Source organism: Alexandromys fortis, unplaced genomic scaffold, assembly GCF_014885135.2.
Source record: "Alexandromys fortis isolate MF-2015 unplaced genomic scaffold, M_Fortis_MF-2015_v1.1 scaffold_32, whole genome shotgun sequence".
Lineage (NCBI taxonomy): Eukaryota > Metazoa > Chordata > Mammalia > Rodentia > Cricetidae > Alexandromys > Alexandromys fortis.
Window position 1 is genome coordinate 8,010,113 of NW_026067938.1, and position 9,490 is coordinate 8,019,602.

Below are 9,490 nucleotides of genomic sequence, written 5' to 3' on the forward strand. Positions count from 1 at the left end.
ACACACGCACACACAAAGACTCAGATATCACATACACTCACACAGACTCTCTCTTTCTCACATACACACATGCACAAACACAGACACACACAAAGACTCAGACATCACATACACTCTCACACAGAGACAGTCTCTCTCTCTCTCTCTTACACACACACACACACACACACACATTTTAACAACCAGGTCCCATTTGACTAGTCACACACACACAGCAGCAGCTCTGGGTCACCACACCTTCCCAAGAGAAGCTGACTTCACCTTTATTCTCAGTTTACATTACCAGCAATAGCAGCAAACCTTTCAATGCCCGCAATGTTCCCTAGGAGTGTATCAGTTGAGCAGGCAGGGAAAAAAAATCTGGGGGAAGTTTATTATTTTTCCACCAATATATTTGACACCACCTTTGGAAAGGGAACAAAAGGCGCACTGTCAAGAGGACAGACCTGGACAAAATGTTACTGTTTGTTCGTCGCAAGCACAGAGGTATATTTAAGCAAAGAAAGACATTCCATAGCTCTCTTGGGACTTCCTTGCTTTAGCTGAATTTATACCAGCGTGTTCACACCAGCGTGATTCAAACTGAGCTGGAATTTAAAATGCAGGCCGCTCTTTGCCAACGCTTAAATACCACAGCTACAGAAATTCATATTAGACTTCAACTTGCCCTTAAAATATCATAGGATATAGAGAGACAGCAATGTGTGTCCACAAGAAATTACAGTAAAGTCGTGGAAATGAGAAGTGCCCTTGTTTGACAGCTTCTGTACCTACACAACAAAGCCTTTAAGTCACCAGGAGTCACCTGGCGTCGGATTAGGTTTCTAGTCCAGGTTTGCTGACACTCATGAAACGTTTGGCAAACAGGGGCCGAGTTTCGAGAAAGGCTAGGAAGAACACTCTGGGAGCCTGTGTGAAACTCGGTGGCCTCAGCTGGGTTTGTCCTTGAGTTTCACATTCGAACAATCCAATACTTCAAAGTAAACTAAAACAGAGGGGCATGAGGAAGAAGGGGCAAACAGGACCTGGCATGGCTCGTCGGGAAGGGGTCAACAGTCTCCTGTCTGGAAAACTCATTTCTTCCTGATGTCCTTGACTATGCATCTGTGCTAACAGCCCTGCTACAGACTCCAGGAACACAGCTGTACCTGACACTGCTCCCAAGTCTTCCCACTGCTCAAAGGGACCATCCCTGGTCCTGAGAGGTCCTTGAAAGCGGTGAAGCCCTCACTCACAGTAACAGGGGGATTCACAAGTTGACCAATCCCAGAAATAAGACAGTTGATGTGTTCATTATAGGGGATTCACAAGTTCACCAATCACAGAAATAAGATGATTGATGTGTTCATTATAATGTAGACCGAGAGGCCGCATAGCAAGGCAATGATGCTGACCCTTTTCCAGGCTTTCCTGCTATAGTCCACACGCCGGAGGGGAGACCTCCATGTACTTCTGCTTGAGGAGGAGCATTCCTGGAACATTCTCCCTTCCTCTGCCCCATCAAGTCCCCTGTGGTGGCTATTGGCTTTCTCTCCTTACAAGGGTCACAGAGCAGACTGCATCCATCCCTTAGAGATCTCACAGCCTCTTCCTGACTATTAGGAACCTAGGATTAGGCTCCTAGCCTCCAATAGACAGGGATAATATTACCCAGGGTACCCAGAACAGCAGCTAACAGGGGGCTTTGAAATAGTCAATGTTTTAGGGAAGAAAAGAGCAGAAAGCAAATGCAATATGTATATAGTTCTGAAAGTAAAGACAGTATTTAAAACTGATTAATGATTGATAAAAGTGTTAAGATTCCATTCATTTTAGGAAGCACCGTCTGTTTGTTCCATTAAACTCCTCAGCCCATACATCAGAGAAATTTCACTTGAACTTTTGGCTACTGAATATTTTCTTTTTTAATTTATTTTACTTTTCTTTCTTTTTAAAATTTCTTCTGCCCTTTTCTTCTGTCTTATTCTTCTTGTTACTCAAAAGCCCACTATGCCATTTAAATACTTGTTTTTCTGGGTTTTTGTCTTTAACCAAAACTCTTTTGGTAAAAAAGCATCTTGAAATGCCAAACGTTTCAGTGCCCATGATTTTAAAAGCAACAATTAGGCCTCAAGGCGCATGGTAATTTTGGGGAAGCAGGAGACTCCAGTGGGGTTTGACAGAATCCGTTCTATGAACTGCCTTGGCTACTTGCTTTTAGATATCCTGAGCTGAGTCTTGCTAAAACCGTGGTTCTCAAACTGTGGGTCGCGACCCCTAGGGTGCAGAAGAACCCCTTCATGGGATGGCCTAAGACCATTGGAAAGCACAGATATTTACAGTACGTTTCATAGCAATATCAAACTTATTTTTATGAAGTAGCAACGAAAATAATTTTGTAGTTGGGGTCACCACAGCATGAGGTGTGCACTAAAGGGTCAGAGCATCAGGAACGATGTACTGTGTGAGAATAGTCATTGTGATGAGAGAGCTACGCAGGAGGACGTTTTTCTTAAAGTCGCAGGCTCCTTTAGAAATAAGATCTAAATCATAGCAGCAGCAGAAGCTAAGCCAGTAAATTATCTGAAGGAATAGCTATCAAAGCATTAAGGAAAAAAAAAAAAAGCCTTTTTACTGAACATAGTAAATACTCACAATCAAAGTAAATGGTGTGGTTGAGGTTAAAGTCCACAGATCAAAGGGCTTTGCAAAATGTCAAGTGCAAGCATGAGGGGGGACGGAAGAGGGGGGGGAGCCAGATTACTAGCCAAAAATGTTTATTGTCAGAAAAAAAAAGTCGTAAAATCTACCTCATAAGAGAGCAGCTTAGCTGAATTTCAGCATGGGGAAGGAGTTCCCAAAAAGTCAGTCATCCCAAAGGACACTAGGAATCTAAAACCCAGCAACAACAATAAAAATGATAATAATAATAATAATCCAGTCTCCGAACAACTTCTCAGTCCACACCAGCCGGAAGTACAGCGGCTAAGAGCTGGGCATACTGTAAGATAGCCACCTGGCCATCCATCAAGAGCATTCACTAATACACTGTCTTTACTCAGGTGGGCTGCATCTTGTTTAAAGAAAGCCTTTAGAAAGTTAAAATAAGAGAGCAGTCTAAACAACGAAATGATGGTGTCTAGAGGTCCTGTCACCCCTGTGGGAGTCGAGGAACGAGAACTCGGAAGCAGAACTCAGCAGCAGACGGCTCTGTGCGGCAGCCAGTGGGGACAGAGGGCTTTAGGCAGAGTTTACAACTACACTCACAAAAATATGCAATGATGCTGCTGCATCCCAGAAGCAGGGTCTACCTGGGAAGCCCCCGGCCTTCTCCTATGTTCGCTAAAAAGTTACTTTAGAGACACTAGTCATGACCACCCCAGAAAAGTTATTCCCGAATAAAAAAAAAAAAACAAAAAAAACAAAAAAAAAAAAACCTTACCTTGAAGAGGCTGAACTTCACGGTTGCTCCAGCAGAGGAAGCGGGAGTCAGTGGCCTTTTCCCGTGTAGAGATTGTTTATTTAGCCCTTTTTTAAAAAGGTCTTGACCTCCAGAGGTTTAAGATTAAGTCCAATCCAAGTGTCTGCAGAGACGAAAAGGGGGACCCGGGGGTCAGTAGAGAAAGCAACTGAGAGAAGCAAAGAGCCTCAGCTGCTGGGTGGTGCTCCCAGCCTGAGGGCATTTGAGCTATTTTCAGCATTACCAGCAGCTGGACTTGTCTGCGAAGAGCTGAGAATGCCTTGCCCGAATCACCACCCCCCGCCCTGGGGGGGAAAACCAACACAAACCAGGAAACCCACAACAACTTGGTTCATTGTGCAAATATTCATTGAAATTTTGAGGGAAACGGCCGGAGCTATTGAAAACACACACACACACACACACACACACACACACAGAGACTTGATTGAATCTTAAAGGAACACGGTTCCTTGCTCCAACCCTGAAGTTTTCAAAAAAATTTACCTGATCAGTAGAAGAAAGTAAGACGCTATGGCACACTGACCAGGGGACTTCTGATTATCTCTTGCTTGCTCACAACAGGTCTTAAGGCAACGTTTTAGGTCTCTCAGCTAAACATCAGCTACCAGCCTGTTCTTAAGACCACAGGCAAATGGTTTCTTTCTAGCGCACACCTACATGTCCACTTTAAGCATGCTATTTTTGAAAGCTACCGGGTTAAGCCGATGACATTTCTTATCTGTTGGCTAAGACTGGGGACCATCCAATGACATGATGCAGAGAGGCTTCTGCCTCCACAAACCCAGGGGTAAAAAAAAAAAAGAAAAAGAAAAAGAAAGAAAGAAATGACACTGGCTCGCCGTGACAGGCAAACTTAGAACTTTTATTTGGTTTTCCGAATGAATAACCACAGGTTGTGTTCATGGATTCATTCAGTGAGCATGTACGTGGCCAGCTGTTCTCAGCTCGCTGTAGGCTGGGAACTCTGTGAATACAAAAACGGGCAACTCAGTGTTGCCTTGGCATTTGAAGGTTTATTTTACTCGGGCTGCAAACGTAGGTGAAAACAGAACTAAGATCTCTGTTTACCAAGGCTGAAGTAAAGGATGAAGTAAACAAGGCGGGCATCCTTGTTTCATGAGGCCTTCACTATGCCATGTGTCCTACCTTGTTTTCTATCGCTCTGATACACACCATGACCGAAAGCAACATTGCAAGGAAGAGGTTGATTTTATCCGACGGATCACAGTCCTTCATTGAGGGAAGTCAGGGCAGGAACTCAAGGCACAATCCTGAAGCCCGAAACTGAAGCAGGGACTATGGCGGAGTCACGCTTACTGGCTTGCTCAGTGTAACCCAGGACCACCTGGGTCCAAGAGGGGCCCCGCCCACAGTAGGCTGGGCCTTCGCACATCAATCACTGATGAAGAAGATGCTCTCCAGGTTTGCCCACAGGGCAATCTCTCAGTTAAGGTTACCTCTTCCCAGAAGACCCTAGCTTGTGTCAAAAGACAAAGCAGCAGTTCCACTAGGAAGGAAAGGCGGAGGCTCTACCAAGCAAATAGCGCAATATTTTTTTTAAAGCCTTGATTCAATGAAGATGAATTCCCCTGTTCTTTTGTTCCTGTATCCTACAACACAGAAACATGGGAGCAGACAGAAAGCAATGCTTTACTCAAGAGTTACAGGAAGACTCTCCAGTTGTTTTGTGCTTTGTTTGGAGACAAATACAAAACCAATTCCTTTGTTGCTTTAATGACATTGGAAATGGCTTTTAAAATACTGGTTCAGCCTGGTGGAGAAAGAGGTATGGTATATGATGAAATATTTGAGCCAAGTTCACCATATACTAAAATGATGCAGATATTCTAATTTAAAATAAACCTATGACTTATATTTGAGGTATCTAATTATAACCTTAAATAAAGTTAGCTTTGATTTTAAAATATTTACCAGTTTTAAAATACCATTATAGAATGCTGCATTTTTCTGTTTGATTAAATAGTTCTATTTTACCAAGTGTTACTTAACCTACTAGTTTAGAACAGACACTTGTTTGAGTTGTTGAATGATAATCCTACCAATAAAGAGTTGAGATCTATTCTCATACAAGTTTCTTAAAATTATTTTTATTTGTTTTCCCCTTACAATACTTTATTTACAAAGAGAAACATTTTTCTCAGCGCGGCTTTACGAGAAACTATAAAAGTTAATGACACAAATAAGGGTTAACTATCTGGCTATCAAGTCAGCTATTATTTTTAATCCCCTGCTGCCCGCTTGCCACACCAGTCCTGCAGGAAACTCACTGCCTTGCTCTCTGCTGCATGGCCACGTTACCTCAGAGTCTGCACTCAGACAAAGAGGTTATGGGTCTGGTCCCTGCCTCCACTTAACATCCATCCTGTTGTCCACCACCGTGTCTCCCTAAAGTCTCTTCGCTCCCAAAGATCCTGAGCCAGGATCCAAACAGCTCCTTTCAACATATTTGATATCCCAGAGAGCAAATTAGACTTCAAGCATATGTCAATGGTACAGGAGGGTCAAGTCTGATTTTTCTAGGTAACTGTTGTGATGGTATCTGAACCGTGATACTGATTATAGTCGTTCATATTCTCTTTCCTTTCTAAAATAAATCAGTTTAGAATAATCCATCAATGATTATATTTAAGTGAACCTCTACCTTGGTCCAGAGATGTGAGAACAATAGGCAAAATATCTGGGCAGAGATGTGGGGTCTGTGATAGAAGGTGGGACCTAGACATGAGAGACCTGGTTAAAATTCAAAGCAGGACCAGATGCTTCAGCAGTAATTGAACGTCTTGCCTTTTGTATAAGCACGAGACAGGCTCCGGATGCTGGACTAGGAGGAATCTTTTTTATGGAGATTCGTGAACACAAAGCAGAAGCAAACATTGAAAAGGCAGATCACTTGGGCGTTTTCTTTTCTCCGTCCACGAATCTACATGGTTCTGAGTCCAGTGATTTTTATTATGACCGTGCCCACTAAGACACAGTTTGCGTAGACCAAACCGTCCTCGAGGGTGTTCACACCCCAAGGGAGAATCTTGTTAACTCAAGTAACACCCCAGTTAGAACCACTGGTTAGGCAGATATATGATTGGTAAGAGGGAGAGAGTCTTTTTGTTATTCTTTCCTACACCGCTGCACCACCCTAAATAAACAAATAGTCCAGTTTGGAGTTTAATAACCTCATCAGCCTTTCAAACATACTCCTCGCTGTTGCCAGTGGCCCCAGAGTGCTCGGTGCTCCAGAGAACTTCATAAAAATAAAGTCACACTGGAAAAGAACATCTGGGCTCACATTGGCAGCATTTAAGAGTTTCCACAGACTGGAGCTCTGTGGCAAGGTACTGGCGTACCACAGAGGTGGCTCTGGGTCTTTTCCCTAGCACAGCAAAACAGATGGGGAGGGATAAATAAGATGAAGCCACACCCCCACCTTCACCTTACTTTTCAGGTGTTTTTCCTGTTGGGTTTGTTTGTTGTTGTTGTTGTTGGGCTTTTTTTTTTTGGGGGGGGGTGGGGATACCTAAAGAAAAAAAAAACTTTAAAACATGTGATGACTCCAAGGCTCAATGGCTAACGTGTGGCTACACTTAGCAATTATCTTGAAATAACATGATGATTTCCAAGAATTCTTCTGTGCAACTTCTTTAGTTCATATAGTTTGAAGCTCTTAAGAGTTCTTCTCAAGAGAACCGAGGCTTCTCAATGGCGGCCTCCTCGTACTCTTGTTCTTTGGGAGGATCTCGGGAGGAAGGAAGCGAGTGTAGTTTTCCCAGGAATATTGTTTTCGAGAGTTCACCCCCTTTGAAAAGTGAATTGTGCCACGGATACCCGAAGGCTTTCGCCTTCCCAGCTCAGCGGCATTGTCTCATCCAGGAGAACAATGTTTCCTTCTCTCGGGCAAATGCTTTAGTGGTCTGAGGCAGCAAGAGCGGCCAAAGCATTGGCACGGGTTTCAAGGATGCCTTGAAAAGGATGCCAGTCAGATTTTCTTACTTACTATAGAAATCGGATGAAACTGAGTTAAAGGAAGGCGTGCAAAAGAACATAAAATAGAGCTAAGGTTAGGCATAGTGGTTTGCTTCAGTCATCCTCATCAACGTGAAGCGCGGGCAAGAAAAGCAGTGATCTTAGTGTTAGCATGCAGCAAGCATTTTTCAAGCCACCCTCAGGTCTGCTGTGAAAGGAACAAGATCAGCACCCTGAGCTGGGAAACTGAGGTCCAAGACAAGGGCCTGATCACTCACAAAGCCCTCTTCTGTACTTGCATTCTGAGCTAAACTCTAAGACCTTACCAGCATTAGAATCTGTTTCCATTTGGGGTCGCACAAGTTCCTCCGACTCCTGTAGCTATATGAGGGCTGTCCCATCGTGCTTCTTTTTCTAATTACTTCCACTGCTGTAGCGAGCTGCGTGGGGTCACACCTGATGGAGATGTATAATCAACTCCTGAGATGGCTAAGGCCTGACCTACGCTATGATCACACAACGATTATCAGCTGCCTGCATATGCGTGAACCTATGGGCAGTGCCCACCTGGCAGTTCGGGGTTGGCAGCCCATGCCTACTTAAGGGCTGGGAGAGGTTTGCCTGGAGAGAGAGGAGAGAGAGAGAGAGAAAGAGAAGGAGAAGGAGATAGATTGCTGTGAATAAAGTCCTGAAAACTGCTGCAAGAAGAGCTCCGGTGTGTCGCGCGTTATCCTTGCGGGACGAGGGTGGCATTGACACACTGCCGGCTTGTTGATAGTCAGATGGTTTTCAGAGGATTGATTTGTACCCATATGTGATGTTATACCCAGAGTCTGGGCTTTACCAAGTGAAGCTCAGATCTTGATGAAGGGCTAACCAACTATTATCAGACACACAAGTTTCATAAAAAACAACTTCTTAACTTTTGCTAAATTTACCAGTTAAAACTTTACTGATTGTAAAGCTGCTGCTTGAGGGGATGGAGAGCTGGCTCAGTGGCTAAGAGCTATCGTTGCTATGTGACTGTAGAGACTGGAGTTTGAATCTCCAGCACCCACCTAACAAGCTGGGGGAGAAGATCCACAGGAGATTCCTGGGGTTTGCTGAGTTCTAGATTCGGGGAAAGGCTCTGACTCAAAGCAACAAGGCACAGAGTGATGGAACAGGACTGCCAGCGTCTTCATCTAGCCCATACGTACCCGCACATGGGCATGTGCATACGTCATATAACACACACACACACACACACACACACACACGTTTAAATTCATTAATTGACTATGCATCTGTGAAGCTTATTTAATCATGATTTAGATTTTCTTTGTATTTATGCTCTATTTGAAATTAAACACACACAAAAGTGGCTATGGCAACTGTTGAGCCTCCTTAAGGTGGCTTGCTTAAGATCCCACAGGATTTGTGTCTTGCATCTCTATCTCTATTACCCTTCTTCTAGCTCTCTTCCTTCCAGCTTCTCTGCAGTCTGTCCATAGGGCCTTGGCCTACCTGATGTCCTTGGATCAGAACCTCTGCATTCCTGGTTCAACAGTTTATGCTGTGCAGAAGTCACCGTGTCCTTCCTAGGGGAAGGCCTTCCACAACCCACCAGACAGGTAAAATCGTCTCGGTTTTACCTCTGAAAGAGCCGTGTTCCCGCTAGGTCAAACCAGGTGCATTTATTTGAGTGACTGACTTAGAAGTGCCTCCTCCTGCATTTTCCCCACTTCTTCCTTCAGCGGGATGCCCCACAGTTATCATATCTGCTCCTGGCTTAAAGTACCTGCTGCAATTAGGCTTATTGGGTAAATAAATAATTTAAGAAATTCCTCATCCAGCTCTACAGAAAGTAATAGAAGGAAAATCGCAACCCAAGGAATCCAACAATGCCAACACTGACTACAATAACTCAGGCATCTAGTGAACCTTCACCAGCACAACTCAAAGAAGGGACACACACACAAACTCTACTACCAAAAAAACAATAAGAATAACCGGAGTAAACAACAATTGGTCATTAATATCACTTAATATTAATGGTCTCAATTCACC

General features: G+C 43.8%; 1 protein-coding gene across 21 annotated transcripts in view; it reads right to left on the reverse strand.

Annotated features, from left to right (window-relative positions):
* Positions 1-9,490, reverse strand: part of Sorbs2 (sorbin and SH3 domain containing 2) — a 300,031-nt gene that overhangs the window by 152,159 nt on the left and 138,382 nt on the right. For all 21 annotated transcript variants that reach the window (XM_050147346.1, XM_050147351.1, XM_050147349.1 and 18 more), the window contains exon 2: positions 3,422-3,563. The gene's annotated coding sequence lies outside the window, so the exon portion shown is untranslated. The remainder of the gene's footprint in view (positions 1-3,421; positions 3,564-9,490) is intronic.